Raw genomic sequence first — 26,531 nt, forward strand, 5'->3', positions numbered from 1 at the left:
AGCAAAAATCAGTGATAGAGCCTTTCGCTGGTGTTTACATCGACATTTTGGCTCATCAACGCTCCTCAAATAGTGTTACATGTGACTATTCTGGTGACTGCGCAGGCAATAAGGTCTCTACGCAGACAGGGAAGAGTTGGGAGATTTTGGGGCACATTTATCAATGTTCTCAAAAAGTGAAAAATAGTTTGCAATTCTTATCGCATTGATAATGATTGAACTATTTCTCAAATTTGTGAAGAACGCAACACAGAAACAACAGTTCCGATAAACTGCTGTTTCTGTGATACAAGAAAATACTTACCACGTCCTCTTCGTTATGCTCTGTCTCTGGATCTCCTCCTTTTCTTCTTCGTTCCTCTTCATACTGCAATTGCGCGTGTGCAGTTCGAAGACCTGGGCATGCGCACAAACATCTCTGCTCAGAGAGAGAGCGGTGAGTGACAGGGAGGGATCACGTGATCCCTCCACACATGCGTTGTCCAACTCTGCTCTTCGGAGCAGAGCTGACAGCACTGAAATGTTTAAATTATGATAATGTACGCCAGCTTTATGTGCACATTAGCATAACACGTTACCGGAAAAAACTTTTTTTCGGAACTTGTTTGATTGCGTTAGGGAGCAGTCACCATACTATTGAATGGTGACTGCTCCCAAAAACGAAACAGAATGCAAAGCAGCAGATGTCCACGATGCACCTTTTATAAATGTGCGGCACACTCCAACTTGCGTTGGAGTTACGGAAAAAGAGTGAAAGTTTGCTAGCACCCATTCATAAATATGCCCCTTTATGTGTAAAGCAGGTAAGAGCTGAACAGCCACAGTGGTAATAATACCATCCTGTTCCAGCAGCTGTAGAATGAAGATATATTTCAGAAGGATAATCACTTGTAGTAGGATAATCATTTGTGTGCGACTGTTCCTCCTGTGAGAATTAGCAGAGAGCGTTTCATAAAGAAATATTGACTTTTACATCAGTAAGGAGACCCCGAACGGCCGTCCGCTCTCATCTCATGCGATGTAATGGTCAGTGAACTATGACGGATCTGATCTCTCCTGAATATTCCTCGCAGGCCCAGCAGTTTCCCAGCTGCTGTGGTTTACTGAGCGTCTTCCCTCTGTCCTGGTGCTTTACATTCACAGCAGAGCAAGGTACTGAGAGACACTTTTTCTGGTGATTACACGGAGAAGAGTCCTTGAGAGAGATACGATGGGCCATAAAGTTATAGAAGAGATCCTAACTCATGTCTGGAAATGTGTTTCCTGTCTAAGCCGTCTTGGGTGTTTTTTTTTTAAGCAGTTTACATTGAAATGTTTAAAAGAAAAATCTGTTATTATATTCATATGCAGAGAATTGTGTCTGATTTTTAAAGGCCTTTTTTTTTCATTCCCCTCATCATTAGTCTTTATTTAGTGTCTTAAATGCCAACGAAACGGAAAAAGCAAAGGACATAAATGGGGTAGGCGGATACACTCACAGTCTTAGCAGGGTCGGACCCAGACATTTGTCCTACCCCGGGCAATTTTAGTGGGGGGCGATTTAGGCCCCGCCCCCTTTCTGTGTTCTAAGGCTGCCGGGCGGCTGCACAGTATGTGCAGGTCCATTCAGCAGTGAAAGTGTGCTGTCCCGCTGCTGAAAGTGTGCAGCTGTCGGCAGCAAGCCCCTGGTAGGGGGGGCGATCGCCCCCCCCCCCCCCCCCCTGGATCCGCCACTGAGTCTTAGACATAGGCAAACCGAGGGGGGGGGGGTTTACTAGTGCCCGGAACCCCCTCCAAGCCTGGGGCACTGTATAATTGAGGTGGCTGGACCCTGCCCCCTGCTTCACACAGCTCTGCTTGAAAAGGGAGCTGTGTGCACTTAATATTAGTGCATGCAGCATTGCCCATGTATATTATAGTGATAGGAGGAGTTGGACAGCAGCCAAACACTGTCTAATATTATAGCCACGCCCCCATGCATGCTGGTCACGCCCATTGGTGGCGTGGTGTGGAAACCCCCCTCTACAAATCCTGCGTTTGCCCCTGCTCATATAGTGCCGATATATGATATGGCCTCATATAGTGCAGATATCAGAATTACTTATGCCCAGGCTCTCAATGTGACACCTTACCAAAAACTAGGATACAAATACATACCTATATCTTAATAACCCAATTACCTTCACCAATGCATCTGTGGTAATATTTGAAGTAACTTAAATTACCCGCTCATCCCTCAATTATCTTTTAAAGAAGACCTGTGAACCTAAAATCAGGATTGCTGTACATAGAAGTGATGACAATGTTCATACAACATATCTACATGCAGTTGGCTCAACTAGCTGCCAACCATTACTAATTTCCAAGGAGAGTCTCAGGTTTTGAAGATGTGTCCTTGAAAATGTCCCACTTTTTCCAATACCGACCAACTGCACAGTAAAATTTCTCTAATTTTGCAACTTGAAGGCAATTCTCATTCTCTATGATTATTTTTGAGCCTAATAATGTAATATTTATTAATCCTAAATTCTCTTAAATTACATTGTGTCTAAGTATAATAAGTATGGTGTGGATTGTAGTTCTCTGTGGTTCGCTTAGAGTCTAAGGGGTATATTTACTAAACTGTGGATTTGAAAAAGTGGAGATGTTGCCTATAGCAACCAATCAGATTCTAGCTGTGATTTTGTAGAATGCACTAAATAAATGAAAGCTAGAATCTGATTGGTTGCTATAGGCAACATCTCCACTTTTCCAAACCCGCAGTTTAGTAAATCTAGCCCTAAGCGTCTAAGTCTAAGTTTAACAGTCTAAGCCTTAGACTGTATCACATGTAACGAGATTAAATTCATCAATTCAGCTGCAAAATGTCCTTGGAAACACTTAGTGGACAGGTCCATACTAGGGTTCACTAAGAGTATTACAATGGGGGAGAAGGATTGGTGTTAGTAGTGGGATTGGAGGATTGAAATAAAGCACGACTGCAAAAATGGTGAAGGTTCCACAGAAGTTGGCTGAGCTTTGACAAAGCGGGTGTGAGGTGTGATTGGGTGGGAGGTGGGTGAGTTTGGACAGATCAGGGGTGGGGTTTATTTTGTCCCAATGTTGACATGATACATTTTGACATGTGTATATATCATATATCTCCAGTGAGAGTAAGGGATAAGGGAGTGGAGTCAGAGGAGATAGGATAAAAGAGATCATACCCAAGGCATGAAGTGTTAGCTCTTGGGTTACAACATTGCTGTACTGTCAATTTTTTTTTGCAACTGATAATTTGTGCAGGGGGTATTCAATTAAGAGGGGATTTTATCGACAGTTGGTCTGAGGTGCCACATACATTTGTCCAAACAACATAAGTTTTGTCGAGCAACAGACAACAGTTGCACTGAGCAATAATGAGACTGTATAAAATATCAAAGATTAACCTGCATACTTGTGCTTATATACATATATTTGTGGATGGTATAAAATTCATATCCATATTGGAACAATTTTGTTTGCTCACATTGTACTGAAATAAAATACAGATAGCGAAAACAAGTGTTTTGTAGATGTTGTTGCATGTATAAAACATCTCAGATTTGAGAGGTGTTTAATCCCAAGCTTGACTTGCTCATTTTCATGTTTTTAAATCAGTAGATCAACCTTACCAATTAATTAATACAAATATGCAGAGTAATTTGGTTGTAGGTGCTCTTTGCCCTTATGTTTTACTGAACAAATGTCGTAAAAATAAAAATTGAAAGGGTTTGTATTTAATCTTTAAACCACTTTGGGGATCAGGCAATTGACTGCTGACATTACTGCATGAATGATGGGATCTCTGATGGAGCCGATGTGTTAGTACGAGCTTGACAATGGGTCTTTCTCCTCTCCCAATTGTGATGGGCATCATATGCGTATGGCTACGCTGGTACCTGTTCTTCCCGCATGCCTTCTTCACCTAAGAAACGTTACTATAGTGCAAGTCAAATTCCTGTTCTCATGTTCCAAAATATCAATTGTCTCTTCTCGTGTGGCCTCTTCCGGACCCAACAAGTGTGTCCTCATCCTTGACCTATTTATAAGCAAATGTTCCAAGCTTCTGATGGAACCCTGGTTGACCACTACACATACTATCCCTCAGTTCCTTATAATGGCCTTAATTTTGGATTGAGATTAATTAATTGGGATGAAGGGGTAGAGAAGGCACATGTTTAGGGCCATTTTGGGGCCCACAGCCTAATTACCATTCTTCAAAATTACTTTTATTTTGCATCAATTCTTATGGGCTTTGGTGTCTTTTAATTGGACTCATGATTAATTAAAGCTGCAAATGAAGCTAAATGAAGCATTTTAGACTAACTGAAATGTTCATTTTATTTATAAAGGGCTGTTTGTAAAGTGTTATGTGATTGGATTTTAATTTGATGTTTACATTGTTGCACACATATTTTTCCGCCTACCAGTACACCATGACACACTTGTAGTTTGCAACGGCATCCATCTGTCAAGAACTGAGAATAGGTGTGCACTTGGGATGACCATCGAGGCACAGTGGTGCTAAACTAATGTGTGTTGTTGTGTGCAATGAGTGCTCTTGACCAGCATATACATAATAAATGACATGGTGCAGTGATAGCCAAGACTGGCACATAGTTAGTCTTGGTTATACCCTGTAGAAAAGATAGAAGAGGAAAAAAGCGACGCGGAGTTGCTTTAGGTAAATAATATAAAGTAACTTTAATACTGGGTACTGCATATAGGACTGCGATTATTTAGGTGACTTTAGAAACTGCTGCTGGGTAACCGCTCTGAACACCATTCCAGTGTGAGATTTGAATGGCCTTAGGAGCCGAATCAGCTTTCTGGAGACTCTCAACCTTGAAATAAATTTCACGGTTTAGCTGATAACATTGCTTTCTTCCAGCTAAACATCAGAGCAATAGCAACCCTGTAGCCCCAGGGTACATCACGTACCAGGTGCAATATTCACCTTTTGGCTCAAGAGGAGCAAATTGCCACCCCCTTCCCAACCAGGGGTCTCAAAATCAATGTCAAGTGCTAACAACCCCACTGGCCCCTCACCTGAAATTTGTGTTCTGAGGGGAGCGACTGAGGGCCTTGGTTAATTTAGGATGTAAGTTGCGGAACTGCATCTACTCTGAGTGCCTAAAAGGGACTTATTATTAACTGACAGATAATGCCCTTCCCAAGAGGACACCCTTGTACCTGAATCTGCCTGCCACTGATTCTATACTTGTACATGATTACATTATTTGTCTGCCACCTGCCTCTGACCCTGTGCTTGGACCTGATAAACATATTTGCCTGCTGCCTGCCTCTGACCCTGTGCTTGGACCTGATAAACCTATTTGTCTGCTGCCTGGTACTGACCCTGTGCTTGGACCTGATAAACATATTTGTCTGCTGCCTGGCTCTGACCCTGTGCTTGGACCTGATAAACATATTTGCCTGCTGCCTGCCTCTGACCCTGTGCTTGGACCTGATAAACCTATTTGTCTGCTGCCTGGCTCTGACCCTGTGCTTGGACCTGATAAATATATTTGCCTGCTGCCTGCCTCTGACCCTGTGCTTGGACCTGATAAACCTATTTGTCTGTTGCCTCCGTCATCCTGTACTTGGACCTGATAAACCTATTTGTCTGCTGCCTCCGTCATCCTGTACTTGGACCTGATAAACCTATTTGTCTGCTGCCTCCCTCTGACCCTGTGCTTGGACCTGATAAACCTATTTTCTGCTGCCTGGCTCTGACCCTGTGCTTAGACCTGATTACGCTATTTGTCTACCGTCTACGTATATATATGCATGCGATTTACCTTTACCATTGTGTTTAAATCTGTTTCCACTTCCTGTTACCCTCTGTCTGACCATCGTCAACCAGTCAGCATTCCCTTGGTTCCTGGACATCTATAAAACCACCTGTAAGTGACTTTTTTTTTACCTAGTTCATTGTGTCACCACTATTACACTTCTGTTGTGCCATGAGGTTGCGCCGTAGATAAGATGCTACTACTATGTGATTAAGTACTGGGCAGTTGAGTATCAGTGAGCATGTTATGTTCTATGGGAAAATGATTTCCTATAGGTGCACATGACTTGCCCGGTTCTAATATCTTATCACTGAGATGACCACCCCTGGCTTACACAGTGGATCCTCACCTGCCATTTAGGCATGAGGGTGATGACTGGGAGCCATGTGCCAAAACAGAAGACTTAAAGGAAATTCAGGACAGGCAGAGTCAGCAACAGTCAGAACCAGACGGAGTATTAATCTGACAGGCCACGGAATGTTGAGGAAATAGAATAATGAATTTGACACTGTATCCTAAATATTATTATACTATCTGTATATACTCACTGAAACTGAACACAGTAGCACTAACCAGGAGCTGTTAGGATATATCTGTTCATGAAATTTTGAATGTAGTTAATACCACCTTGACCTCCTTTCTTTGGCTGCCTCATAGGCGTTACTGACTCTTTAGTGCATTATTTCAGTAATACTATCTTGTGTTTCTATCTATATACTATTCATTACTGTCATCTGACACTTCTCAATCTGCTATATGCTATAACTGAAACAGATATATCTGTATTGTATTATGTTGGACATGCGACATTTCTCACCTCACCTTATCCTGACAGATCTTGTATCTTTTATTGATCAACACTTATTTTGCAAATATCCACTTAATTTATCCTTGTAATACGATTCTTATTATTGTGTCATGTAACCAAGGTTAAAATGGGAATTTTTGACTATACAAGTGGAATCCATGACTCGAGGCTGTGGACTAATTTAGATCTCAAACAAACAAAATGGGCAAAAGCAAAACAAATGATCCCCTAGCCAATCATATGTAAGGTCCAAACCATCTCCAGGCCAAACCCAGAACAATGTGACAACTCCCAGAATCCTCCATCCCAGCAGTAGTAGCTGAGACTGCAAGAGAACCACCTCTGGTCATTATGCCACACATTTAGGAAATTACTGAGATGTCAGTAAGAGGTTAGGTTATTACCGTTGACGATTTCAATGTGCTTGGTATGGTTGCTGAATGTAATTGCTAAATCAGCCAGGAGTGCTTTTGGATTGCTTGCATGGGTGTCTTTCACGCTATTAGTTAGAGAACAGCTATACAAAGAAGCAATCCTTGATTTAGTTCTGTTTTTTGCAACCTCCCCCCTCCTTTCCCCATAGAGGCGCCATCTCTGCACTGACCAGCCTAGGGCAGCCCACGTGCGTCATGAGTATTTCGGGAAGGGGGGGTGTATTTCCTCTTTCTTTACCATCTTTGGTCCCTCTTTCTCCACCTTCTGACAGTAACAAGAGAACAGCGATCCCCATTCACTGTAATGCTACACTGTATAAGCGTATCTTCACTTTAGAATGCTGCTGTTTCCTGTTCAGAAAATTGTGGCATTTTAAAATGCCCTTCTGACTGTATCCTTACAAGTGGCAGCATGACTTGTTAGCTGGAAAGCCACCGTGTGCCTAAGCCCTGCACTAAACAATTCAGCTCGCTACGCCAAATGTTCTACTTAACAGTTTTCTTTATGGCACAAAGTAACCAAAGTAATTTCAATGTTGTACAACACTTTTTAAGAAGTTTGTCTATAGTTTGTTTAAACTGTTAAATAGACAGCATAAAGAAAAGAGTGTGTGACATTAATAATCTGTCGCCATGAACTCCTACCAAGCCTGGTTCTGTATGGGTTCGAGGAGATAATGTTGGCTGCTTAATTAAAAGGCTCTGTAGAAGTGTGTATTGTCATACTGGTAGGGATAATGAGAGAGCGAATGCAGGGAGCAATGATGTACTGATCTCACCCTTTATTTCTGTTGTTATTTACATTACAATTTGCTAATTAAAGCATCAGTCCATGTGTTTGTGACTAACTAGCAAGCAAAAATAAATAAATAAGCACCAGCAAGTACGTTGGACAAGCTGTTTGCAGAACCAGATTATTATGTAAAATCAACAACAAAACTGTATTTATAAACACAAGCTCATTGCAATTAATCTTGCAACCAAAAATATTTTTAAATAATATTTATATTTATAATAAACAGATGATATAGGAACATGCAGTGATGAATGTACAAAAATATTCTTGTCATAGTACTTTAAAGAGTTTCTATGACAGTATTAGTAAGTGTGCTTGCAAAGCTCACTAATTTAACACGAATGTTTGCATTTTGTTCCCAGAATGTCTCTATCTAAGTGTGATGGTATAATCGTATTATGCTGCAATAAAATGGAGATGTGGTCTAAAGGTAAGAGATATGTGTGACCTAATTGGAGGATATGACATCATCGGTCCGGAAAGATCAAAACATATTTAATAATATGATGTAATAGAGAAAAGATCTTGAAAACAATAGTTATATTTAAAATAATAGACTAGTTAGGAGTATTGTTACAGTGCCTTTTTTTCATAACCCCCCTTCCCCCGTTCATGTTACCACCATTCTGCAGTCTGTATATATCACTTGTTACCTAGTAGACTACAAGGTAATCACTAGAGATGCTTGCAGTGTTTGAACAAATTTGAAACTCAATCAAACCAGCTTGGTCCCACTTGTTTGTGATTCATGCTTGATTTGAAAACATTTGTAGTATGAGGAATATTTTGAATACATATAAAGAAACATTATCACAGGCTGGCAAAGCAAAAAATGTGCTGTTACCCACAGCAACCAGTCATAGTCTGTCAATTTTCTAGTATTGTTTTAGAACTGGGCTATTCAAGTACTTAAGTACTTAAATGAAGAGCAACTGATGAATGTTATAACGATGTGCTCGTGGACTGAGTAATAAAATACGATAATAATAATAAAATAAAATATCATTCAGTGGCCACAATGGTTCAAGTTCCTATATCTTTTGTATGCGCAATTAAAATCCCATACATGCTATATTTGAGAGGCGTTTCATTCATATATTACTGTTCATTAGAGACAAATATGTATTCTACCATGTCCTGATATCTATCGTGTGTTATGACATCTCTACCATGTGTCATGATATTCACCTTATCATGATATCTATCATCTGTCATGATCTCTTCATCACTTTTCAGCTGAGCCAACTGCCTCTTAAATGACAACGTCTATAGCCTTAATATGTGTTGTAATACACTAGTCAAGGGTATTCCTCCTGTGGCTGGGCTCATACCCTACCCTTGTGTGTGTAACCCCCAATTTTCAGTCTGTTTAGATATTGTGTTACCAAGTAGACTGCAAGATAATCACTAGATATGCTGGAACAGTTCAGGTATGTTTGAAGTTTGATTGAACTGCGAAAGTTTGAAAGTTGTTCGTGGTTCACTTGTAATTTGAGGCCGGATTGTTCCATTACGTCATACTCGTTTATTGAACAAAGACTCGCACAGTGGTCGAATCTTTGAAACTTGCAAAAAAGTATTTTTCAAAGCACCACCCACCAATGTAGCGGTTTGGAAAATGTCCTATAATGACTCTTGGATGTATCCGATAACATTCTGGACATACTTAATGAAACCGCCTCAGTTATTTGAGGTATAGTATAATACAAAGACTCTATATAATATAGTAATACTAATGTATGATAGTAGCAGATTTGCAGTACTTTTCCATAGGTTAATTAAAAGGAAAATATACAGTACATACTCCGATTATATATATTTCTTGTATCTAGCAGGCATGTATTTCATGGGATATACTCTAAAATGAAACATTTTTCAAACCAAATAACGTCTTGTAAAGATAATTGCTGCAAGCTATTTCCAAATAATTATACAAGACTCACAGTTTACATTATGCATTTTTCCACACTCAGATGCTGGAATTATAATATGCCTCAATCCCCTAAGTATATATGTAGGTTTTTTAGTGCATCTCATCCCTTGGTACAGTGCCTCAAAATTTTATGGTCTTACTATTCAGAGCTGTATTCAGACAAGACTGCTCTGCATTATACACATGCATATAACAAAGGAGTTTATATTTCCCAAACATAGATATGTAAATCTAGATACCAGGACACAGATAGCATTTGCAATTAAATTTGTCAAAGAAACGAGGGAGAAATAACCTACAGCTCTGCTGGCCAGAGATACTGATAATGCAGTGTATATATAATTTCAATAACGTAAAGAAGAATGATATGCTACTTATAAATAAGGGTTTATTTATTCTTCCTTAAAGGGTAATTCTATCTTAATAATAAGGCTAATTTATGACCAAGAAATGTGTTTATGTGTTATTTTGATGGTGGCGGTGACAGTAATATCTTTTATAGGGGCTTCTGCAAAGCCTAGTAACACTGTTAACGCTTGATATTAATAGGGCAGCGCGGTGGCTCAGTGGTTAGCACTTCTGCCTCACAGCGCTGGGGTCATGAGTTCAATTCCCGATCATGGCTTTATCTGTGTGGAGTTTGTATGTATTCCCCGTGTTTGCGTGGGTTTCTTCCGGGTGCTCCAGTTTCCTCCCACACTCCAATAAACATACTAGTAGGTAAATTGGCTGCTATCAAAATTGACCCTAGTCTCTGTCTGTGTGTCCTGCTCCAATGGGGCAGGGCCTGATGTGAGTGAGTTCTCTGTACAATGCTGCGGAATCAGTGGCGCTATATAAATAGATGATGATGATATAGTGCTGTTGGATGGAGGGAAGTCCAGGGGAGTCATCACAATTCTGTATGCAATGACTATGGCAGAAAACTACATCTACCGTCATGCATTGTATCCACTGCAGGAACCAGTTTATATGCTCCTGTAACAACCTCCCCAAGTTGTCTGCAGAGTGATTGGATCAGATATAGGTTGAACACTGGCTGCACAGAAGTGACAGGTAGAAAGAAGGCACCAAAAAAGAAAGTGAGATGGGAGGGGCCAGACATCCAGACATCCATATGGCTGAATAGCAGTGTTTTTGTTTAGGCTTAACTGATTGAAATCCACATGTCCTTTAAAGTCAATATTACACAGATATACAAATATGGCAGATATAAATGTAGCACTGGTACTCCACAGAGCCTGTGAACTACAACTTCCTCACAAAAAAGACACTGTAGGTTTATAATCATTGGCCATTAGACGATGGGATACAAGTTAACGCTCAAAGAAGTATATCCAGTGACCAAACTGCAAACTATTTTCTCAAATCAGCAAGAAACTGACAAGCAATATAGTCTTTATCCTTCGTTCTTGACAAATGGGATCGGAGCTACGATAGTAATGGTTCTATCAAAGTTTCACAGATTGCTAACAGTTGCTTTCTAGCACAATAGTAGTAGTGGGTTGGATCACTACCAGGAAACTATCTTCATGGACTTTCTATGTTCACCCTGGGTTTACATTGATTTTTTCCCCACTGTACAAAGACCATTGGTAGGTTTATCATCTTCTGATGAAATAGGCCCTAGTGTGTGTGTGTGTGTTTAACACTGGTAGGAAAATGAAATTGTGAGCTCTACTGGGGCAAGGAGTGATCGGGGTGTATAAGTTCTCTTTAACCTTCTATGGACTCAGATAATCCAATGGTCTACTTGCAGAAACTGCTGTATAGTATAACTCTGCAGAATAGTTTTTTCTGTCATTGCCACAATTTTGACCAATTTAATACAGCAGATAATTGTCTGCTCCCGTATTTACCACTTACTTTGTGACAGAACTAATCTGTGTTAATTAAGTTATCTAAAAAGTGGTGAACTAACAAATGACAATGTAATATTATAAATCAGCAGGCCATGGGTATAATAGATAAGGCTTGAACATACATTTCAACATTAGGGGGGGAGGGGGGAGAGTACATGGGAGAGGCATTGGCAACAATGACTAATATGCAACGAAGCAAGACGGTTGGAGGCTTTGAATCAAGGAAATGGGGCGTCAGAAGTAAAAGCCAGAATTTAATGAAATCATAGTGAACCCCACCCAATACTAGATTATTGGGTGGTGCTCTTCTTTAATTTCTTAAAGGAGCATTACCTTTTTTTAAATAGCAAATTTTGTATCTAGTTAACATGAAGTTTAAGCTTTCATTATTCTACTACTTTGCAAAATACATCAGTATTGTCCAGCTTATCCAGTATATATCTGATATGGCTGCTACTGCAAAATTCTGTCTCACCAATGAAACGTTTGGGTTTCTGCTTCAACACAGCAGAGTGTAACAAAATCTCTCAGTGAGAGCCAGTCAGTCGTGGACCTCCTTGGTGGTCATAGGATGCAAGAGGAAAGAGGGAGAGCGTGAATGCAGAGAAAAGGGACATTATAAAGCCTCTCTGCTCACTTCACCATGTGTCATGTGGCTGTGGTTGTCATGGTATTTCCATGACCCTGAGTTATCTGTAAATAGTTAATAGCCGCTTGAATCCCAACTGAAATGAAAAAGTAACAAAAATCATCTTTCTTACAGGTAACTAGATACTTAATATCTTTATTACTACACTGAAATTTAAAGTTGATCTAGGACATGCCCTACCCCAACTATAAATCTGTCCCCACATTTTAAATTTACCTCCCCCTCCAATGCAACATGGTTTTGCCCAGGTGCAAATGTTACTTCTTTTTTATGCTTTACTCTCCCTAATGACTCAGGCCCTACATCTCTTATTTACACAGGTATGCAGCTTTATTTCTAGTCCGTCACAGTTTAGCTATGCAAATCTGTCTTTAAATTACTGAAGCACAATGGAGATCAAATTAGCCGCAATACATAAAGCAGTTCTATGTGATGCAGTACATTTCTTTTCTGTGTTATGCATCCCTGTTCTATGTGATATATTACACTGCGTTTCTGTGTGATACATTCCTTTTAATTTAGAAATATATAACATTTAACAAGACACAACTCCCCCCCACCCCAGAAAAATAAGAAAATCAACAATGTCCCTGAATGATGGATCACAGACGTTGTAGATATTAATTTGCACAACACACTAGTCACATTAATACTTTGCAATAAGTAAATAAATAGAAATACAAGAACAGATGGCGGTATTATTGTAGTGTTTAATGACAAAATCTCATTACAGTTTTAGCCATAAATTAATGTCACGAGTTAATAGTTTAAAAGAAAATGTGTGACATTTTAATGCTTGGATATTTTTTAAGCACACTGGAAAGTTTACTCATTAATCTGGGGCTGGATAACGCAGGCTGGTGGCTCAGAGACGTAGTTATTGAGATATATATTCTATGGCACCAGGTAGTTTAAGATGTACCTGTGGCTGGCTTACCCAGATCAAACACGGAGATCACTGACCTAGCGTGTGGCTTCCATTGTTACCTTGGCAGCCGTCAGATCTCTGCGCTGTGTGTAATGCGGTGACATTGCTCCGCGTGAGGTGCCCTTTCACAGAGGTAAGTATATGAAAGTCACTAGTGGGAAGTCGGATACAGCTGCTGTCTGAGCAAACTTGAAAAATCGCTTTTATGTTCATGCAACAACAAAATAAAAGAGTGATTATTCCTTTGTGCCAGTTTTAGATTGTAAAAACTATATTTTAAAACCCTTAGTGAAAAACATTTTATTTTTTTCTAGTATTTGGAAATCTCAGTGAGGGACATTTATGATAGACCTTTAATGTAGTGATAAAAATAGGAAGGTATAATAGATTATAAAACATAGACTTTTCCATTCTTTAATAGATGACTGTACTATGGTGGATTTCGTTTTTTCCCTTGCAGGTGGACTTTGCACAGTTTTAGCCCGTACATGGCTGGGGTCAAGAATGTTTGTTTATAAGGTCCTCAGGGGCAGAATTCTGACCCCATAGCAAAATGTGTGGGAGGTCCGAGCTTCCTGGGCCCTGCTCTGCTCTCTGATCCAAGAGTATAGGCCTGACTGGGCTCTTCTGAGCGTGTGTTGGTCTGGGGAGTGACCACTGATGCCCCTCTGGGCCCTGCAGTGCACCACCACTGATGGTCGCCATACTCACTGTAAACTTCTTAACTCTGATCTGCCTCCAGTGGCCCTGATCTCCCACCAGTAGCCTCAAATGCCCTGATCTGCCTCGAGCGGTCCTGACCTGCCTCCAAAGTCCCTGATCTGTCTCCAGCGACCCTGAATTTCCTCCAGCAGTCCAGATCTTGCTCTATCAGCCCTGATCTCCCCCCAGTGGCCCTGATCTTCCTCCAACGGCCCTGATCTGCTTCAGGCAGCCCTTTTCTCCCAACAACGGCCCTGATCTCCCTCCAATGGCCCTGATCTCTCTCCAGTGGCCCTGATCTCCCAACAATGACCCTGATCTCCTTTCAGTCACCCTGATCTGCCTCCAGCAGCCCTGAATTCCCTCCACTGGTCCCGATCTCCCTCCAGTGGCCCTGATATCCCTACAATGGCCCAATCTGCATCCAGTGCTCCTGATCTGCTTTCAGCTGTTCTGATTTACCTACAGTGGTCCTGATCTGCTTTCAGTGGTCTTGATCTACCGCCAGTTCTTCTGATCTTCTTTCATCGGTCCTGATCTACCTCCAGTGGTCCTGATCTACCTCCAGTGGTCCTGATCTGCTTACAGCTGTCCTGATCTCCCTCTAGTGGTCCTGATCTGCTTTCAGCAGTCCTGATCTACCTCCAGTGGTCCCGATCTGCTTTCAGCGGTCCTGATCTACCTCCAGTGGTCCTGATCTGCTTTCAGCTGTCCTGATCTGCCTCCAGTTGATCTGATCTGCTTTCAGCGGTCCTGATCTACCTCCAGTGGTCCTGATCTGCTTTCAGCGGTCCTGATCTACCTCCAGTGGTCCTGATCTGCTTTCAACTGTCCTGATCTACCTCCAGTGGTCCTGATCTGCTTTCAGTGGTCCTGACCTACCTCCAGTGCTTCTGATCTGCTTTCATCGGTCCTGATCTACCTCCAGTGGTCCTGATTTGATTTCAGCGATCCTGAACTACCTCCAGTGGTCCTGATCTGCTTTCAGTGGTTTAGATCTACCTCCAGTGGTCCTGATCTGCTTTCATCGGCCCCGATCTACCTCCAATGGTCCTGATCTGCTTTCAGTGGTCCTGATCTACCTGTAGTGGTCCTGATTTACTTTCATCTCCCTCATCACATTACTCAGTAACTTTACACCACCTACGTCCACCCAATGGCGTTAAACCATCTCTGCAGGGACATCTATACTATCAGAGTATGGAGAGTGTTACCATTTGTTAACATGGTACTTTCATCTTATGCTGATTAATTAAGCAAATAAACTGTAACATGCATGCAAATGGTACAATGTATAATAATAAGCATTAGTGTTGCAAATAGGAGTCTAGTGCCAGAGAAATGCCTATCTTTAACCTCTTAATTCCTTCTTTTTGATGTGTTAACCCTGCCATGACCACAGTGTAAATTTGGTCTCCCAGCACAGATACATATGCCATCATATGATTGCTCCCAGAGGCTAGTGGGATATTCTGTGTGCAGACTGATATAGAACTCCCTCTAATGGTGCACAGTGCACACTACAGAGTACAGAAGACTTGTTAGTGGATACAGGTTAATTGTATGTCAATCGCATGGTTTAGAAAATTACAATATGTTGGGATTACAGCATGATCGTGCTTGATGAAATAAGAATCCTTTGTACTTACATCCTTCATTAATTATGGTATCAGTGTGTGAATAGAAGAATGAGAAATGTAGATAAAAATAATGGGCCTCATTTAAAGTTAACATATGCGTAAAAATTCTGTCGCCAAAATTGAGTACTTAACAGATGCGATTATTAGATGCGATTATTAATTTTCTATATTAAATAGAAACGCGCCCACATCCCTTGTTTACCGCTTTATAAATGAAATGGGAATCTTCTTTCCTGCAGTAGCCCAATTGGAATTGACAAGTTAGAAATCTGTATATATAATACAACCATGACGTTAATGAATGAAGTGTTATCAGCTGGAGGGGTCAATACACAAACAGCCAATCAGAAGCAACTAGACAGTACCACTGCTGCCATTATCATCATCAGCTTCATCGTCACCACCATCATCATCGCCAACCACCTTTTTCTTAAAGCCTTCCAGTCTCCCACTTAACTTCCTACCTTTTCTTCTGCCTCTTCCTCCCCCCTTATCCTTATCCTCCGTTCCTCCATCTCTCCCCCGTGTCTCTCTGTCTGTCTACCCCACCCCTTAGATTGTACGCTCCTTTGAGCAGGGTATTCTCTCCTCCTGTCTTCACCACTGTTAACTCTGCTCTCCAGCTACTTAGCCCTCCTCCTTGAGGACCCTCTTTCCCGCGTCCCCTCTCGCTCCCTCCTCTCCCCTCTAGGGGTCTCCCTGTCATCCGTGCCTTCCCTCTTGGACTCCGTCGTTGGCGGACCTTCCCCTCTCCCCTCCTCCGCCCCTCTAGCGGTGCTTTGAGCTCACTGAGTTACTGTGATTATTGTTTACTGTGCTGTGCTGTCTCACCTCGTATTGTAATCTCGTTTGTCCCTGTACGGCGCTATGGACACCTAGTGGCGCCCTATAAATAAAAATTAATAATAATAATAATAATCATCTTCATCATCAGCTTCATCTCCATTCATCATCTTCATCATTCATCATCTTCATCATTATTCATCCTTTACACCAGGCCTCCAGTAATGGCAAAAGATATACCTCCTAATAACTGTATCTGGAGACACGTTCAAGTCTCATTAGGTGGCACCTCCTAGGGGCGTGCTAGAAAATACTTATATTTACACCCCACAATGGACATGTATTCAATTCAAAATGAGACTTGTTTAGTGGTTTGCTCCCATGCAGCACGGTGTGACTGGATACCCTGGATATGGATGTCCAAAATGGTGTGGCACAGAGGGGTCCATAGATGGTTGTGAGGGAAAGGAATGTGAAGATGTACTCTATGGTGTTAATAAACCATATATAATAACATAGTTAACAATTGGTGTGTTACTAGGACTAGTACAGAAATGTGGTGGGTAGATGATATGGAAATGGACACATTGGATTTAGGACAAAAGAGCATGGAAAAGGAACAGAAGAAAATCGGAAAAGACAAAGAGGAAGAGAAAGACATGAGGGTGGATGGGTTGGAGGACAGATAATGAAATTAAGTTGGTATTGAGCTATTGCGAGAGGGTAGGAAAGAGATAGATGGATATGTGGGATGGTCAGAAGGTTAGAGATGGAGAGTAGTTGGATGAGATGGGCAGCACAGTGGCTCAGTGGTTAGAACTTCTGTCTCACAGCACTGGGGTCATGAGTTCAATTCCCGACCAAGGGCCTGATTCATTAAGGAACTTAACTGAAGAAACTTCTTATTTCAGTCTCCTGGACAAAACTATGTTACAATGCAAGGGGTGCAAATTAGTATTCTGTTTTGCACATAAGTTAAATACTGACTGTTATTTCATGTAGCACACAAATAGCAACTTTAAATTTCAGTGTACAAATAAGCTATCAAGTATTTGTGTGCTACATGAAAAAACAGTCAGTATTTAACTTATGTGCAAAACAGAAAACTAATTTGCACCCCTTGCATTGTAACATGGTTTTGTCCGGGAGACTGAAATAAGAAGTTTCTTCAGTTAAGATCCTTAACGCACAGGATTATACCATTGCAATACTCCCCCTCATCTTCTTTCTTTTTTCTCAAACTGCGATCCATCCACTTCCGGTTTGCGGTCCACATGCGTTCCACCATTGGAGTTTACAGCCACATTGGAACCTACAGCCTGTCTTCACAAGTGGACCACTCTGATATCTAGAGATAGCGTTAGGGTAAGTTTTTATCTGCCCCAGTGGTCTTTTGCTTCCCTGCATTTTTTCCTGAAAGAGCTGTAAACATTACTTTTGCATACTAGTCCAATGCTGTTCTTTTTTTTATATAACATCTATACTATTTGTCCTGCGCCTCCTCTCCTATTGTTTAAGATCCTTAATGAACCAGGCTCCATGACCTTTTCTGTGTGGAGGTTTTATGTTCTCCTCATGTATGCGTGGGTTTCCTCTGGATCTTCCGGTTTCCTCTCACACTCCAAAACCAAACTAATAGGTTAATTGGCTGCTATTAAATTGACCCTAGTCTCTCTCGTTTTGTGTGTGTATGTGTGTGTTAGGGAATTTAGACTGTAAGCTCCAATGGGGCAGGGACTGATGTGAATGAGTTCTTTGCACAGCGCTGCGGAATTAGTGACACTATATAAATAGCTGATATTGATGATGATGAATTACAAGCAGGATATCATAATCAGTAATGAGGTTGGTGAGTAGTGGATATGATTTAATGTATAAGTAGAAAAATTTAAAATTGGGAAATTTTACGGTGTTAAGACGATTGTACAATTGAATAATTTAGTGAATGAAACACTCCAAAATTGTGCAAGTAGTTTTGGGGTGGGTGAGGCAAAAGGAAGAATGGATTGGAATAGGTCAAACAGATTAGAAATAAAGTAGAAATTAAAATCTAATTGTACTGTAAAGGTGAATAACAAAAATATCAATGAAATTGATAAAATGTCATAATGACAGCAAATAAGGTTTATAGCCTAAAGTACATATAATCATTGGAATGATGAGATTTATGAGTTTAGTTAATCATACTCCAGCCAACCCTTAGCAACACCATTGCATTTGCATCTGTCAGTTGCATTAGATTACCCCTCTTTGAGTACAAATTGGAGCAGGAAGAATGTATAAACCTTGCAGCCACATAGAAGTCACATGCCCCTGAGTTGGGACAATAATGGGGTATAGAGATCATTACTCATCGCTATCTGGTGACATAGTGGTTTTCATCCCCTTGTTATGTAATAGAGTGTTTTGAATTGGTGATCTAATTTTACTGCCTCTTATGTGAAACCAAGTAGCTGTTAAACAATGGCTGTTGGTTGATGATTTATTACAGTTTGGTACCAGTCAAGTCCCAGGTTAAGGAACATACAAAATGTTTTTTTAGTTTCAGTTTCAAAGAAAATATGATTGAGACTCAACAAATCAAATCTGTGCTGCCACCAATCATCGGAGAATACGAGTTTATCTGATTTATAGTATATAGATGTCTCTAATCTACGTTCCTACTTTACAGCACAATCCGTTCCGTAAGGCACTGTGTATGCTGGCTGTGATTTTTGACCTATAGGATGGATGCCACTGCCATGAAGAATATATTAAGACATCTCCCATTGTGTCACAGGGATTGTTTGTCAGGAATTGCTTTTGGTTGTATCGTTGTGACAGGACAATTGATGTGTTCCTCAGCCCGCACCAGCTTATATTACCATAAGAGCAGGTTCTAACAGAAAAACTCAACCACATTAATACTAGAGAACATTTTGGAAAATCAGAGTATTAGTTTAACACGTTTTTCAGTGTATTTCTTCTAAAGGGCTAACAAATATATCTTTTTTTTAAATATTTAAAGTTTGCACCTACAAGCTATCTTCTAGTATTCAGTAAAACTGACTATATTAAGATTAAAACTATCTTTATGCCGCCCACCTGTCTGCTACCTGCACACAGACACAACTGTTGTCAATGCCCCTCCTCCTCTGCAATAGCCCATTTATAAGAATGACACTTCCATTAGGGGTGGACCATCAACTACTTCTCTTCTTGTTTCTATCAGATGATCTGTGTTAGTAGAGGAGAGCACTTTGGGGACTGAAAGGAACCAACAGATTAGTCAGACTGAGCAATACAGATAAGTAATAGCTCAGTTTTTAGATAATATAGAAATCTCCATCTTGGGCAGAGCTTTGTTTCAGTGGATCAGTCCTCCATTTAGATAACTGTGGGCGTCTCATGTCCGGGAAGCTTGCGTTTCTTGATATATTCACCCCCTTATTTGTGTGGGACAGTTTTTCACTACTGCTTAGAGCACATGAGTACTGTAACTCAATGCAGTTCATTGTACATATCTATAAGGTATTAATTGACATCCAATTAGGGTTGTGTGTCCATGTGCGCTGTATTTATTCTAAGTACTCTAGGGTATCAAGCACTGGTAAAGTCGTTAAGCTGTGTGCTACAACATTATGTAATTGGAATAAATTCTTATACTGGACTTTTGGCAGCTACAGTGTGTTTCTGGGTTTTAGCAGATGATTTCAGGCAGAAGTCCTATATCAAGTACCAACAGTTAGTTCAGATAGTTGTATATCCAATTTATTTAGGCAACTTAATTTTGTAGGCTACCCATTAAGAGTCATTTATGTGTCGCTGTGTACATTAAGGTGTGTCTTGTATGACTTTTTATTCTAACACCTACTGTGTACTAGTTTACAAACCCTGTATACGATTCATATCTGGTCTTGTCTTTTTAAACCACATAGCCAATCTGTCAACTTCTGCTTAAAATACAAAGTTACAATAAACAAAGTGAGAGAAATCTGAGTCTCTGCATCTTACATGCCGTACACAACTGGAATATATTACATGGGAACGAGAGATGAAACAGCGCAGCTGATAACACAGAATGGTGTGTTTTTATTTTGAAATTATGATGTCTTGTACACTGGGACATTCGTTAGTGCCTTGATAGTGGAGGGCTTATTAAGAGTACTGCATTAATATAAATGTTCTGTACTCCCAAGTTCAGCTCTCTAAGACAGAGATGTCAATCACGGGTTTCCCCAGAGTTTAGTCTGCCAGGATCTTGTGTAATACAGATGTAAGGATAGATCAATATTGATCATGGACAGCAAACATGAATTAGCCAGGTGTATTGAAGACGTCTGTTTAAAGAATAATGGGATTGTCTCTATCATTTACAATATGAGTCATTTTATGCCATGGTGTGAAGCCTTGCCATCTCTGTTCCCTGTGTGTCTCACTCTCCCCTAAGACTTCTGATGTGTACTATGTAAGATGTCTCATTTAATCCTCTCAACATGGGCTTGTTTATTGCAGCGCGGTGGCTATGGAACCTCTTGAAATTAACATCAATCAATAAAGATTCCAGCAGAGTTTGCAGGCAACCGTTCCACAGCAGAATTGCTACGAGTTGCCATTTGCCTGCAAATTCACGGTCAACATACAGTACAGTAATTAGCTTGAGGAACGTAGAATGTAAATAAATAAGGAAAGGCCGAAAGCTTGCAAAGAACGTTGATTGGACCAATGTTTCTGCTTAATTCTAAAAAAAAATATGTAGCTTCAATGCAAATAATTGATAAAGTATAGTGGGATACATTTTTGTCAATCGTTGTTAAAAAATAAGGTGTTATTGGCAAATAGGAACCTATTAGATTGTAACTGTCAAATTTCTAGGTCCGGTTTCTACACAGGGGTTGGGTATGTTATTCAGACAACAGTAATACCGCCAACGACTATGTAGACAAAGAAATTCCGATTAGTAGAAGAGCGACAATGATTAAAGGCAGACTTGCATTAAAACACACTGCTATTGCCGCTTTAAATTTAGAAATGTCCATGTCGTTCTGTTTTAAGACGTACAACTCAAGTGCCGGCATGAAGTATATTTGCAATTTCTAGCACTCTGCATGGAGACTCGTCGAAAATCTCCTCTGTGTGTTTTGATGTAAGTCTGCCTTTAATCAATGTCGCTCTTCTATTAATCGGATTTTTTTTGTCTATATATATTTTGTTGTCGGTAACACTGTTGTCAGAAAAACGAGTACCCTCACTACACAGATACCGGTACAATCGTTTTTTCATATAAGTCCCACAGAGTTAATAGATATTTCATAATGTAAGAAATCTAACGAATTAAAAAGCACAAAGAATATGTATGCAGAGATTCCTGCCGCAGAAGGGTACGTACGAACTATTAAATTACATTTATCTGAATTTTAGCAGCTGTTGTCAAAATTCTTGGGATCCAATGGCTACAAGTACCTAGATGGTAGAAACGTTTTGGGCCATTTACAGAAACTACAGTACTATATCTGCTAGTTGGTTTTAAATTTATTTTTATTTATTTTTATCAAAATGGAGCTGACACGTAGTTTTTGAAAAATCTAATATTAATAATATAGAGTAGAATCCTATTGGCAGTGTACAGTTAATTAGAAGAAATATCAACTTTGTGACCTTCCCTCGCGGTCTTAAAATCCTTAGCCATTATTTCATTGAGCTGTTGATGTGAATAGATATTACTGTGACATGTGACCCTTCAGAGCCAATGAGCCACAAGCTGGCAGCTTGATGATGTCACAGGATGTTTCTTGGGAGTACAGTGAGCGTGCTCCTGACACTACCTGGGCTGTTCCCTCTCTCTCATTAATACTCATGAATATTCATAGCTGACTAATCTCATGCTGGCATGTAAAAGGTCAATATATAAAAATAAAATACACCGCAGTCACACACAGTAAATATAACATATGTTTAGTTGTGTGCTGTCTGTTACAATATCTGTGTACTGTACAGTTGTTTGTAGGTGACAGGTGTGTTTTAAATATGTAACAATCACATAAATTTGCTAAGCTAAAAAGAAAAAGGTATCTATTGGAGCTTTATATATTAAGAATGGCGCATAGCTGCTAATTGCAATCTCCGTGCCTGCATCCACCAACTGACCGGTTGTTTGGTTCACGTTTATCCGTCGCAGAAAATTAAACTAATTTTTTTTTTTCTTCAATAGAAAACAATTTTCCACCATGGCAGAGGCCGCCCATAATTACTAACCTAATTGCAAGATAACACAGTACCATTTTATTTGGATTCTAATTTTAACACAGGCTGTTTTTAAATGGTCACGAAGACAAAACATCTGGTAGTAATTGTGAAACGCATTTACTGCCCGATTACGACACTCATTAGCCTGGAATCATTTTGTAAAATTGGAAAAGAGCTGTATTATTAGGGCAGTGTAGATATTAGCTTTCCAGGGAACCCTGTTACAGATATCTAACTGTATTTTGCCACATGACTGCTCGCGGCTATTACTACTGAATTGTTATTATGTTTTTGATATTTCCTTTGACTTTGTAGTTTTACGCTAGTAGTAACGACTTTGCTACATGTTTGAATGGCATTGTTTCTTTACTTTTACTCTACTTTGAACTGTGTTTAAGCAAAATAATTGGTTATAGTCGCATCCACAAGACAATTGGTACCTATAGGCGGCTTCCAAACCGTTACCCAATGCACTTCTGTTGTCCATAGTGAAAGGAGTTATTCTGGGAACTCTTTGGTTTAGGATTTCGGTTGATTCCCTCGGTTGTGTTTACAGATCACCGTTTGGGAATTAATTTTACAGACATAGATCACCTCTATCTGCTTGAATCATGGGGCCGGAGAACATCAAATTCCTTGTTAACAAAGCCATAAATGCAAATTGTGAGCTATTATATTGGTATATTGTACCTTAACAAGGACAAACACTGTCACTTTGATCATTAGTAGGTCTTCCTACCAGGCAAAAACATCCCAATTAAACTTCTACACATTTTATATATACAGAATCCTCTTCAAACTCCTCACAGACAAGGCCCTAACTAACTCCACTGCTCCCTACATCTCCGACCTCATCTCCATACCTCCCACCTTCTCTGTTTGTCCAATGACCGTCACCTTTCCTCCCCTCTGGTAACCACATCTCACTCACGTATCCACCACTGGAACAATCTCCCTCGTTCTATCAGACTATCCCCTAGCCCAGGGTTTCCCAAACCCAATCCTCAGGGCTCCCCAACAGTGCAGGTTTTCCGGATCACATGTGGCATAATTAGGACCACCTGTGGATCTGTTACAATGTGTCAGTCAGTAATGAATACACTTGTGCTCCAGCAAGGAGATATGGAAAACCTGCACTGTTGGGGAGCCCTGAGGACTGGGTTTGGGAAACCCTGCAAACGGTCATTGAAAACCCACCATTTAGAAAAGCCTCCCAGTCATCCACTTCACCATGTAGTATAACTCACTCTCTTTCATCCTCCATCCCTCCCACCAAGGCTTCTTGCCCTCAGATCCCCTTACCTTGACTCACCCCCATTTGTCTGCCCCTTTCCCTTTAGATTGTAAGCTCCTGTGAGCAGGACCCTCTTCCCTCCTGTTCTCATTACCTATAACCTTTGCTCACCAGCCACACTGCTCACCACCTCCCTGGACTCTCTGCCCAATGACTCCTCTCCTCTACTGTTTTTGCACCTCTTTCATTGGCTCTAAACCTGTTAGCTGCACCCACATTAATGGGCACAGATTTCACCCTGCGCTGAATATACCCCTTGTACCCCAGTAGCTGTTATTTGTAGTGTTTACTGTATTGTACTGTTATTCCATGTACTGTCTTGTTTCCCTCTGTATTGCACTTCGAACCACACGAGACACCCTGTAAATAAAGGGTAATAATAATGATAATAATAATAATATTAATAAAAATAATTGATTTTATTTTGTGAGATTACATCTGTCCCTATTTTATTTATCTTTTTTTCGTCTGATGTGTAGGTGAATATGGAGAAACTCCTCCATTAGTCTTTAGTGTCGGGATTGTAAATTCTGTAATAACATTTGCACTTTAGGTATTTTACAATATATTTCTCTTTTGTTACGTGGGAGCTGCATTTTTTGCTTTCCAAAAATCCACTAGAGAAAAAGTATATGATTGATCCATGTATGAAATCACGGCTGGTTTAGGTCGTCTGTGTGTGAGAGGTTGTGAGACGGAATCTAGAGAGAGCCGGGTGATGCTCAAGATGACTTCCAGCCAGTGGTGGATCCAGGGGGGGGGGGCGATCGCCCCCCCTAGCAGGGGCTTGCTGCCGACAGCTACACACTGTGCAGGTCCGTTCAGCAGTGACAGTGTGCTGCCCGGCTGCTCTGATTGAGTTTTAAACACAATCAGAGCAGCGGGACAGCACACTGTCACTGCTGAACGGACCTGCACATACTGTGCAGCCGCCGGCAGCCTTAGAAGTCGGAAAGGGGGTGGGGCCTAAATCGCCCCCCCCTACATCGCCCGGGGTATAATAATTTCCTAGATCCGCCCCTGTTTCCAGCTTCTGCTGACAAATTTATTATAAAAATAAACCACAGGTAAAGGGACGGTATCGTAAAACAGCTGAGAAACAAAAATAAAAGCTAAAACTCACAGTTTCAATTGTGAACATTATTCTAAAAATACAACACTTTAAAGAACCTGTCAATTAGACAATTTCTACTTAAAGCAGTTATCCCATCTAAAAATCAGGAGTGTTTTTTTTTTATCATAAATCATTGAAGCAAACTAAAAGAAGAATGTTGGTATTTACCATTTCCCTTGTTTTGTTTTCTTTTTTTTTAATGATTTATGATTCTGTACTACCATGGCAACCACAGTCACATCACACATGATGTAGTGAGAAGAGAGGCTTTGGAACACCCCTCTGAACTCTGTAGGCACTGCAACATCCACCGTCTCGCCCTTCTGCCAGGACATGACAGGCTGAGAGCTGTGAGCCTGTGTCTGTGTAGCAGATTGACTGTGTCTGTGTCTGGCAGTCATTTGTGTTTGCCAACCACAGAGCTTTTGAAAAATAATAATGACTTGCAGGAATATAGCTAATACAAAATGCTTACAAAGTAATTCATTTTCTATTTAAAGGAAAAAAAAATCTAATTGGGATTACTGATTTAAATAATGCTATAACTGGTAAATGAAAACAAAGACAAGCCTAAAATTTGTTTTAGTGGGTTTTAAGGCCCCAAATTCCTCTACAGCTATCAATCATTTTAAGTAAGTAATTATTAGATGTGCTACACTACACATATTTTCTAGTGCACCTAGTGCTACAAGCCCTGAGTGTTTGTCTAAGGGGGAACCTCTAAATTTCGGCTCACACAATCACTGTGTCTGTAAGAGAATAGTGGCAATTACTGTAACCAGTTAAGTTAATTTAGGACACTGCTATCTATGGAAAGGAGCTGAAACTTCCCCCGAAGAAAGACAGGGTAATTATAGTAATGTATTAATGTAATTAGCAGAAAATTTACCTTTGCCCATGCTTCCTATATAATTATTATTATTATTATTAATATAGATTTGCAAGGAGCCACAGTGCTCCGCAGCATCGGACAGTAGGGAAAACATGACATACATGAAACAGGAGCACACAAGGTAGACAAAATACACACGTACATAAAAACAAAGGGTATGAAGGACCCTGCTCATTAGAGAGTTTACATTCTAAGTGGAAGAGGGCACAGCTGAAATAAGAAGAGCGAGTGTGGCTCACAGTGGAGATTGAGATTACTATATCTACTTTAATCCAATTAGTGAAACCCTGGAATGTTGCCCCAAATATAGGAACATCAAAATATGTCATGTAAGATATGATGGAGATTGAGAGATGAGAAACAACATCTGGCAGCAGATAACATTTCAGCCATTGTACGATCCAGGATACACTGGAGCTAGCAGTGCTGAAAGGCAGGGTAGATCTGAGACAGATCTTCCTACAGCTATATGCTCATCCCTAACTCAGGTGGAAATCTCTGATGATATCACTATTGTGATGTAACAGGATTAATGTAACCTGTGATCAATCGGGAAACTCACCTGTTAATAATTCAAAAGCAAGTTGTGTATGCAATTTGACAGATATGTTGTGAAAATTCACCGCAACACCTGTAACCATGGAAACAGATTGTGGACCGCATGGGTTCTTTCCAGAGC

General features: G+C 40.4%; 1 protein-coding gene across 1 annotated transcript in view; it reads right to left on the reverse strand.

Moving 5' to 3' along the window:
• Positions 1-26,531, reverse strand: part of GFRA4 (GDNF family receptor alpha 4) — a 320,254-nt gene that overhangs the window by 63,362 nt on the left and 230,361 nt on the right. The window lies entirely within an intron of this gene.

This window comes from Mixophyes fleayi, chromosome 1 (genome assembly GCF_038048845.1).
Source record: "Mixophyes fleayi isolate aMixFle1 chromosome 1, aMixFle1.hap1, whole genome shotgun sequence".
Taxonomy (NCBI): domain Eukaryota; kingdom Metazoa; phylum Chordata; class Amphibia; order Anura; family Limnodynastidae; genus Mixophyes; species Mixophyes fleayi.